The sequence below is a fragment of the Nematolebias whitei genome, chromosome 1 (assembly GCF_014905685.2).
Source record: "Nematolebias whitei isolate Nwh7 chromosome 1, NemWhi1, whole genome shotgun sequence".
NCBI lineage: Eukaryota > Metazoa > Chordata > Actinopteri > Cyprinodontiformes > Rivulidae > Nematolebias > Nematolebias whitei.
Window position 1 is genome coordinate 58,201,658 of NC_056498.1, and position 11,303 is coordinate 58,212,960.

Consider the following 11,303-nt stretch of genomic DNA (forward strand, 5'->3'; position numbering starts at 1 on the left):
ACATACCCAAAATCTTATTCCTCTCTTTGTGAAGACATTGAACTGAAGCCAAAAGTCAAAAAGGAAACCCGGAATGAATAACAGATTCCCATCATTTGTCTCCATCTCCATCTTCTAATGCTTATCCATAGTCAGGTTGTGGAGGCAGCAAGTCCAGAGGAGAAACCCAGACATCCCTCTCCCCAGCGACTCTTTCCAGCTTGTTCTGGGGGACTCCGAGTTGGTCCCAGGGCAGAGAAGATACACAATGCCACCAGCAACTTCTGGGTCTTCCTGGGGCCTCCTACCAGTGGGATGCGCCCAGAAAACCTCTTAAGGGAGGCATTCAGGAGGCTTCCTAATCAGATGGAGTAGGGGTTCTCTGCAGACCAAAAGTGGGCGTTTCTGGCGAATAGGCGTTTATGGGCGGCGAACACTGATTGGCTAACAGTATTTAATAGGCGTTTGTCGGCGGCGAACACTGATTGGCTGTGGGTAACCCTCAAAGTCACGAGGATTATTGATGAGGTAACGTTTCTTTGTGATGTTTGACAAAGAAATATGATTTATTGTACTTATAAAGTATGTTATGTTTTCACTTATGCATTTTATTGAAGTACGTTTATTGTAGGTCACGATAGTTTGGACCGTTCTCTCGTTGTTGTCGTAACGCACTGAGGTAAAGTGAACCTCCACAGCAGCTCTCACTGTGCACGTTTACAACAACTGGGTGTTGCTTTTCAAAATAAAAGCTGAAAATAAAAGTTCTTAATACTTGAAAAATAAATATTTTAAAGCTGTGTATAACTGAAAAATATGAAAAACAAATAAATAAAAGTTGTTATTAGCTGAAAAACAAACAAATAAAAGCTGTTAATTATATTTATGTCTTTCTGCCATGTCAGGAACCACTCTCACTTCAGGTTGACTCTAGAAGACCCCAAGATGTTGCTCAACAATGTTTACCAACATCTGATGTTGACTTTCAAAATAAATCACCTCCAAAGTTTAACATAGTTCATAGTAATAGTCAAAAGTTGCTGACCTTGTTGCAACATGAGTTAACACAAACATGAGTGTAAATTGTGAATGATTCAATAATGAGTAATAACTTATTCAATAAAAAGTCTGTAATTTGTCAATAATAGTCAATAATTCATTCAAGAATATATTATGGGTGTTTGGTATGGCTCAGTGGCTAAAATGGGTTGGATGTTAGAGAAATTACTTAATTTTCAATTACCTGAATGCACAAATTCCTTCATTTATAGTTAAACTTTAGGAAATCAAAATTTTTTTTTCCTTGTGAAAAAAATATCAAAATTAACTTTAAAATCCAATCCAGGATTAAGTAACAACTAGCAACACCCTAACTGTACTATGTTCTGTTTCCAACAGATGCTACGATGACTTCTAAAAATGGATGTCGCAATAAACACAATAAAAAAATTCAATGATGCATCAAATGTTGTCTGAGTATGTTTTAAGGTAATAACAAAAGTGAAATCTGGAAAACAAAGAGAATTCCTGAATCTGTCTTGTGTGCTTTGATGTGTACATAAGTTTATTGGAGGTCCTGAAACAACTTTTCAGAGAACACAAAGATTTTTATTTTACCTTTGGCCAAGATGTCAGTTTGAAATCAGGCTGCTTACTGCAAAACCAAGAGGTTTTTTAAGACGGTCTTCATTTGTATTGTTTTGTCGACTAAGTTAAATGTAATTTCTAAAATATGGATAATCTGATCTCATCATGCAGCATGAGCAACTGGGTACAGGTGTGAGGGCCAAAAGTCTGGTTATGTACTGACTCCTAAATGTGCTTGTTTTCTACTGGAACATGGAGTAGGGTTGACCTTTAAAATGTGAGACAGCTGAGGAAGTTAACCAGTAAAGAGAATACCTGCTCCAGGTGCAGAAATCTGACAGAACCTGAGAATCACTCATCTGCAGTGACTGCAAGTTGAACAAGAAAATGTGAAGTTAAAGGAAACATCCTTTGTCCCAAGGCCAGTTTAAGTATCATTAATATTTTTCTTTCTTTATGAATCAATTGTAACTTTGTTCACATTTTTCAACAACCAAAATGGAATTTGTTTTTTAATGTTATGGCTAGGTATTAAAAAAAACCCTAACATTTAGCTCTCCCCACTACCCAGTTATGTTGCTCTTATTTTGAAATGTAACCGGAAGTTCTGTGTTAAGAGAGTCGAAAAAAGAAGTTATGGAGACGCCGCGGCAGTATACTGGAGCAATGTCGAACCGAGACGCCGCCAGTGTTGAACCTGAGACGCCGCTAATGTCGAACCGGTTAACACCATAGACATAATATACCTGTGGTTAACACAATCTGCCAATAACGCCTTGTTTTTAGACATAATGTGTCTGTGGTTACGGCATTTTATCGTTCAGCCTTTTTTTCTATCGTCCAATCAGATGTGGCCGTCCAGACACGCCTATTTTTCTATCGTCCAATCAAATATGGCCGGCCAGACACGCCTATTTTTCTATCGTCCAATCAGATGCGGCCGGCCAGACACGCCTTTTTTTCTATAGTCCAATCAGATATGATCGCTCAGATACGCCCATTTTCCTATAGTCCAATCAGATATGACCGCCCAGATACGCCCATTTTCCTATAGTCCAATCAGATATGACCGCCCAGATACGCCTTCCGAATTTGGCTGCAGAGATACCTACTTGATCAGATGCCCGAACCATCTCAACTGACTCCTTTCGATGGAACAGTGGTCCTACTCTTTGAATTCCTTCCAGATGACGGAGCTCCTTATTTTATCTCTAAGGCTAAGCCTCTGTGAAGGAAGCCCATTTCAGCTGCTTGGATCCAGGATTTCATTCTTTTGGTCATGATCCAAACCCCATGACCATAGGTGAAGTTTGCAACATAGACAGACCAATAAATTGAGAGCTTAGCCTTTTGACTCAGCTCTTCCTTCACCAACACTGACCGAAGCAATACCCTCAATACTGAGGATGATACAATCCATTGATCCATCTCCCGCTCCATCCTGCCATTACTGGTGAACAAGATGCACAGATACTTGAACTCCTCTGCCTGAGACAGTCCCCCCACCCCGACCTAAACGGGGCATTCCACCCATTTCCAGTCAAGAACCATGGCCTCAGTCTAAGAGGAACTGACTCTCATTCCAGCATCCAAGACTGAGGCAATGGTTCTTGACTGGAAATGGGTGAAATGCCCCCATTGTCAAGAACTATTGCCTCAGTCTTATAGGAACTGACTCTCATTCCAGCCTCTTTATACACAGCTGCGAACCACCCCAGTGCATGCAGAAAGTCTTGCCTGAAGATGCTAGCAGAATCATATCATCCACATAAAGAAGAGATGAGACTCTAAGTTTCCCAAACCAGACACCCTGTTCTCTCCAACTGCACCTTAAGAGAACACCACAAACTATGAACACCACAAACAGGATTGGAGACAAGGGACAGCCCTAGTCAAGTCTAAGCCACACTTAGAACAAGCTCGACTTTGTGCCAAGATTGCAGACATAGCTCCTGCTTTGGCTATACTTACAGGACTGGATAGCCCTTAAAAGCAACCCAGGCACCCAGTACTTACGCAGAACCCCCTACAAAATGCTTCGAGAAACACAGTCATAAGCCTTCTCAAAATCCACAAAACACATGTACTGTAGACTAGAGGAGCAAACTCCAGTGACTCCCTCAGCAACTTCGCAAGGGCGAAGATCTGGTCCATTGTTCCACAACCAGGACGGAAGCTACAGTGTTCCTCCAGAATGTGAGGTTCAACAGTTGGTCAGAGCCTCCCTTCCAACACCCTGGAGTAAACCTTGCCGGGGAGAGTGAGATGTGTGATCACTGTTGGCGAGTCAGAACACACTCGCCTGGTCCCCCTTTTTAAATTTAGAACCACCACCCCAGTCTGCCACTCTATAGGCATTGTTCCAGTCCTCCATGTGACATTGAAGAGACGTGTTAACCATAACAGCCCCACAACATTCAGAGCCTTCAGCATCTTAGGGCAAATCTTGTCCACCCCAGTGTTGTCCACTCCAGCGCCCTGCCACTGAGGAGCTTTTTGACTACCTCAATGACCTCTGCCATGGTAATGGACTCGTCTTTCCCCGAGTCCTCAGACTCTGCCTTCTCAAAGGTCAAAGTCAAAGTCAAAGTCAAAGTTTCTTTATTTGTCATTCAAACCATATGTGGTACATGTGGTGGATCGAAATTGTGTACACAGAGTTCCAGTTACATTCAACTAAGTATTTGTTGGGTGGATTAGGGAGATCCTCACAGTGCTCTGTTGATTGCTCAGCAGTGTTCTCAGTCCATGTCAGCATTTCCCCATCCAAACTAAGGACAGCCTGGGATAGGGTCTGCTTTCCTTTTCTGAGTCTCTGAACGGTTTGCCAGAACTTATTTGAGGCTGACCAAAAGTCTTTCTCCATGGCCTCCTCTAATTCCTCCCATCATTTATATGAACTAGAAATATGGTTTAGACAAGATGAGCCCTGTGATGGACTTGCGACCTGTCCAGGGTGTACCCCGCCCCTCGCACAATGATTGCCGGACATGGGCACCGGTGACCCAAAATGGAAGAAGCGCGTAAAAGATAATGGATGGATGGATGGATGGATGGATAAGATGAAGATTTAGAAAAGATTAAAACTTCACTTGTTGATCCTGATTATGATTTCTGCACCTACAGTATAACTCTAAAAACCAGCGTAAATTGTACTGCAATCAGATAAATGAAAATTATCAAAATAAACAAAGCTGTAGGATCAAAGTTTTCATTTTCATTCTCTTACCTTCATATTAATCTTATATCAATCTTAAATCATGAACAAAGGAGAAAAGACTGTTTTGACGCGTTGAGACGACTTGTTTGCAACGCCAACAGTAAAACAACCGTGTCGCTCGGCCGTAGCTCTCTTTTTTCCTTCTTTTTTTTATATATCCGTCTTGGATTTTCGACTTTCACATTTCACTATGTCAAACTTCCTGCATGGAATCATGGGAGCCTAGTAGAATAACAAAGTAACTCAAATCACCTCTATTTAAACAAACATAAATATGTTTCAAATATTAAACTTAAACTATATTTTACTATAAATGGTGCTTACAAAAGCTATTAAAAAATTAACTTGAAGATGGGAAAGAATTGTATAACAAATACTCTGTAAAGCTCTACTGCAAAATGGTAAATGGACTGTATTTATATAGTGCCTTTCTATCTTATCAAGATACTCAAAGCTCTTTACACTACAATCTATGCCCTCATTCACCCATTCATACAGCACTCTACTATTTCTATACAAAGAATAATCAGTGCTTTATCACATTCATATAACGATGGGACACACATCGGAGGCAATGAGGGGTTCAGTGTCTTGCCCAGGGACACTTTGGCATGTGACTGCTGGTGGAATCGAACCCCCAACTCTCGCATTGGAGGACAACTACTCTAACCACTCGGCCACAGCCGCCCCTAAAGCAGCTACCACCACAAAAACGTAAGTCATGGTTGTTAATGCTTCTGTTTCTGTAATATTTTATTTACTCTTCTCTCTCTGTCGTCTCTGTGACTTTATTAATTCAGTTTTGTGATGTGCAAAGTGTCCTTTGTGACAAGACAAGGAATGCGAGCTGTTCTGCTTCCAGCTCATCCTGCAAACAACAGCAGATGGTTCACATTGTACAGAACTTGACAGCTTATCATGCAGATAGTGACAGAAAGCTAATCTGTTCAGTTACATTCACCACATGTAGCAGGAGTTAAATCATACTGTTACGACACAGTAAGCAACATGTATCATTTAAACAGCACAACACCTAAACTAAACACTTGAAGATTGCTCTTTTGTCTGAGAAATCTTTAATTTCTCTGAGAGCAGTAGAAGTCGGGCTTTGGTGTAAATCCATGAGTATATAAAAACAAAAACTTTTCTTTGTTTGTTTGTTTTGGTGAAGCCATTTCAATGGAATAAAATCATTGTGCACTTTAATACAGATACATCACTGGACTGTTTAATGTACTGTATTGTCTTAGAGTTTTGTTTCAAGTTATTGACAATAATTTTCATTAACAAAAAAAAAAAACAAGTAAAATGGGTTTTATTGTATATTTAACTGTTGACAGAGAAAAAAAAGAACTAATTAAAAAAGACTTGTTTGAGAGCGTGTCTACAGTTATGACTAGTATAAAGTTAAAACAAGAAAGAAGAATAGATACTTGTACTTTCATTGGAGGTTGATGATATTGTATCGTTTTTTTTTATATCGTGTGATTCCTTGTGTATGTTCCTTTGTACTGAAACTCTGGCACAACAATTTCCTGCGGGATCAGTAAAGTTATATCTTATCTTATCTCAGTGAATTTGTCATATTTGTAGCTGATTTATTTGTCAAACAACCAGTATCATAATTTTTTATCCATATTAAAAATTAAATCATGCTTATTGTGGAAGTAGAAAGTCAATATTATTAATTAATTTTCTTTTTTAGTTTAAAGCAAGGCCTCATTTGTTATATAATTCACTTATGAAAGAATGGGACAAATCATGTGTCGCAAGTATCCAATCTAAACTTAAAAAGTCTGATTACCATTGATGTTATGTCAAGGCCAAAAGATGAAAACTCCAGTTTTCCATTTGTCAATTAATGCATCACAAGCTCCATAGTCAGTTATCTGCAAACTTTGCTGATGAGGTGGATTCACACATATGCATTCACGACAAATGTTTAGCTGAATGAAGTAAGTTGTCTTTGAACCATTTAATAATTTATGAACTGAAATCCAGTTTTATGCCTTAAATGGTAATCTTTCTTACTTTCTCTACCCGTCTCATGAGATGTTCTACATTTAACTAAAACATTTAAAAATAATTACAACACCAAAAACTAATCTTTGTAAAAATTGCTTTTCTAACATTCCTGCCATGTGACTCAGGGGATTAACTGTGAAAAGCAGCGACAGCTCATCATCAAGACATTTGTGTGTTTGTATAACTGTGTGTGTTTTATGAGAAGGAGCTCTTTAAAGCCAGAATGACTGACACTAAGGGAGCGACATCTGACAGCAAGCTGTCGTGTTCTCCAAGTAACTGCTGAGGAGGCCAGTTTCCCTGCGTCTGTTTCAGTTTTGATCCCATGAGTAAAATGCAAGGACTGCAGCTCGTTTCCTGAAAAATGCCTGGTTATTTTCTATCGTCAGCTCCTTTCTGCATTCTGTGTCCTGCAACATTTTATAAAGTTGTTTTTGACATTGCACAGGTGTACAGTAAAACATCTTTTCCACTCCATCCTTCCATGTATCAAAATGTTTTAAAGCATTCTCTAGGAAGCAAGCTTGTGTCATTGTTTATATTGCATCCAGTGTGAAAGGAAAATTAAAAAAGAGCGTGTTGCCTCAGACGGTTAAAGATAATTGTGTGAACGCTTATGAAGCATTCACACTATTGTGATCCATTTTTCTTCTGTACATTTTTCAGCGCCTTCCTTGTCCCACAACCTTTTTCCACATGTTTGTGGGCTTTCAGCTACCATGTTAGCATTTTTAGCTAATTTCAGCTGTTTTCAGATAAATTCAAGTTTTTCATGGTAATTTCTGCTACTTTCAGCCTAATTAACATCTTTCTGCTAATTTCAGCTTGTTATGGTCCTTTTAGCTTATTGATGCTTTAGTTTCAGTTATTTCAGCTACTATTTAGCTGTTTTTATGCTAAATTTAGCTTTTTCAGCTAATTCGACATTTTGGCACTCGTTTCAACATTTTCAGCCTAATTCAGAAAAAAATGTGCTCTCTCGAGCTGGTAATTTAAACTTCTTCCTGCTTTTTAGCTACTTTTCAGCTTTTTTTGTTTTGTTTTGTTGCTAATTTCAGCCTTTTTCAGGTTATTTTCAATTTTTTGTTCTAATTTCTGCTTCTTTCAGCCTAATTGGGCCAATGCGCTCTCTCTTCTGCCTTTTCAGCTAGTTTTTCACATTCTTAGCTAATTTAAGTTGTTTTCAGATAAATTCAAGTTTTTCTTGATAATTTCTGCTACTTTCAGCCTAATTAATATATTTATACCAGTTTCAGCTTGTTATGCTCCTTTCAGCTTTATTTTGCTAGATTCAGCTTTTTTTCTGCAATTTCAGCTTTAGTTGTTTCATGCGAATTTTAGCCTTTTCAGCTAATTCCACTTTTTTTTTAGTTCATTTCAGCTCTTTCTACTACCTTCTGGTAGTTTAAACTTCTTTCTGACTTTTCAGCTTTTTTAGTTGTTGCTAATTTCAACCTTTTTAGCTAATTTCCTAATGTTTGTGCTCATTTCTGCTTATTTAAACCCAATTCAGCAAATATACAGTATGTTCTTTATGATTTCTTCTGCTAATTTAAGATTTTTCTTCCATTTCAACTATATTTTAGCATGCTTTTTTAAAGCTAATTTCAGCTGTTTTTTAGCAAGTGCTTCTGCAATAAGCATTCACACTGCATTTTTGCAGGAAATGCAAATTCTCTAGTTGTTTTTAGAGTAGGTTTGATCAGTGTTGACCCTAAATGTGCAGTCATCCAATCATAAACCTCTAATCCCACAAACGTTATGCATTTCTGCTGCAAAGATTTTGAAAAAAAAAGTTTCTTATTTAAACCAAAACTGAATGATTTGATATTTTACTGTAATGTGGCTGCTCTGGTATTAAAATAAAAGTTCCCAGGAAATTCATCAAAGCTGAAGACTGTAAAAGAAAATAATTTAACATTGACTAGTAAATATTCATGATGTTGAAATGTTTTAGACATATTCAAGTTATTATACAAAGTGTATCATTTGTGCAAAAGACTCCAGGAGAAGAGTGGAATTGTATGAAAAAGGTTACCTGGAGATATTTTTAGCTTTTCTTTCTCAGTGCTTATTGATCCTGCAGGGCTGTAATGCTGCTCAGAACCAAAACAAGAAGTACTTTTCCCATGCACAAACACATTTTATTAAGGTGAGAATACTGTAAAAGTTACACAAATCAAATGTATAAATATATACATTGAATTAATCTGCTTGCATTATGCTCTAAGGACTAACCAGATGCAGTGAAGAAAGGAAATGAAACGTGGATAATAGTCCCCTTGGGCAAATATGAGATAAACACAGAGATATTTTAAATGCAGCTAGAGAAATTGCATTCTCTGCAGAAAAGCTGACTGCTGAGCACTGAATGACTTTGCTGAAAGTTGCTCAAGAAGCTAAAACAGAATTGTTAAAAGTTGAACAAGCAGAGCAGAGGCTAAGACAAGCAAAACAAAGAGTAAAATGAACAAATGAGACTAAAACAAGAAAATCAGTGGCTAAAATTAGTAAAATACAGGCAAAAAGAGCACAAAATAGGCTCAAATAAGCAGAACACAAGCTAAATATTAACAGAAGCAAAACAGTAGCTAAAAGCTAAAAAGGATCAGAATAGTACCGGTAGCTAGAATAAAAAAAAAGCTAAAATTAGCTAAACAAATATAAAAATGAGCAAAACAAAGCCTTAAGCTAATTTAAGCAAATTAATAGCTAATATTTTAAAATAAAAACAGTAGCGACAATTTGTCAATCAGTTGCTAAAACCAACAAAATAGATACTTAAGCTAAATATTAGCAAATCAATAGCCAAAATTTGCTATTCAATTAGTAGCCAAACTTTGGCTAAGTAACATTCAAGAAGCACATTTTTTTCTTGAAGAAATAGCTGCATTTCAATGAAAATATATATAATATATAAAAATATATATAAAATTTAAAGCACCTAGGGAGGCGCCCAGGAAGCATCCTTACCAGATGCGCAAAAATTTAAATTGAATATTTTAAAAAGTTTTAAAGTCACAAAACCCAAAAGTCATAGCACCCATCTCCTGACTGAGCTGAACATTTACTGTAGATACCCGAATGGCAAAAAACCAACAGCTAAAGGTGTGATTGAGTATTTAGATGTTCACAAAAGTATTGAAGAAACTATAAACAGTGATGCTGTAAGAATAGTGCTTCAGCTTTAAGCTTCTTAATTTTCTATATATGTATAAAAAGATGATTTAATGATTCAATTCAGTTACCATGTCTGCTCAGGCCTTTCTGATTTGGGGTTCTTTGACATCTCTCAGTATTGCCTTTACCAAACCAACTATTGCTAATATTTTACTTGAAATGAAACCCACAGAGGTTAAACACTTCACAAATATGGTGTTTTTTTCCAGTTGGTCACACACCAACTGCTGATTCCTCCTGCTTTATGGAGAGTGACTCCGGAGAGACGATGTGCTTTGAGTTCAGCTGAGTATTCCCAGAGCTACTGGGATGAGCAGTCGGACAGCTCTGCCCTTTCTAAATCATATTTACAGACGTTTTATAAGGACGTGACTTCCTGGTAATGGGACTCACAGAGGAAGCAAGTCGTTTTTATGAGAACTTTTAACTGTGAAGATGATGTGATTTCCAGAAAGAGGAACGCACAAGGAATGCGACTCTGAGCAAAACACAAAAAGACGTTTGGAGGAAGAACAACTGATGATTAAACCTTCATGGAGGAGTAGGAAACATCTTCCAGACTACAAAGTAAATCCAGTTAAAGTTGAATCACGAGATGCAGAAACTAGCTGGCAGAGGGCCTTTTTTCCATCTCTGGTTCTTTTGAGAAAGAAATAATCACTTTGGTTTGACACGATGGTCAAATCAAAGAAAGGAAAAGACGTCCTGACGCTTGGTTTGTCATGGCTGGAAGCCCAGAGCAGCATGTCTTTGAAATTCTTGTTCCACTAGCAGTCTGTTTGACAACGCTGTCAAGTCGTGTGCAGTTATGGAACTGCACACTTGTGTTGATGACGACAGAACGAGAACTCTTGAAGAAAAATCCGGCAGCCTTGATTATTTAAGCTACATTGTCCTGTCCAAACATTTGAGATGCTTCTGATGTTAGCATTTTTGTTCTTTTTTCTAACTAAGGGAGATTTCCTGATGCATGCTCAATAATCCAGGTAGAAAAATCTAAAAAAGTTAAATCTGGTCCTCTGGACATTCAAAAAAAAAAGAAGGGAGATTTCATTGTCACTGCTGCATTCTGAAAATACTGCCAAGCTGCCTTCAGTGAGAGAGAAAGTTCTTGTTTTAGGTTTTATGATGTTTTCTTTTTTTTTTTTTTTTGTGTTGTGTTTTGCCATTTTCCCACAATTTTGCATTTATGGTTATTTTAGGGTTTGCTTGGGTCTTATTTACGACTTTGGTTTCATGTAATTATTTCTTTATAATTATTTTCTTTATTATTATTATTATTATTATTATTATTATTATTATTATTATTATT

The 11,303-nt window shown here is 37.4% G+C and overlaps 1 protein-coding gene across 1 annotated transcript in view; it reads right to left on the reverse strand.

Moving 5' to 3' along the window:
- LOC119429479 (inactive phospholipase D5-like) overlaps positions 1 to 11,303 on the reverse strand; it is a 78,666-nt gene that overhangs the window by 31,511 nt on the left and 35,852 nt on the right. The window lies entirely within an intron of this gene.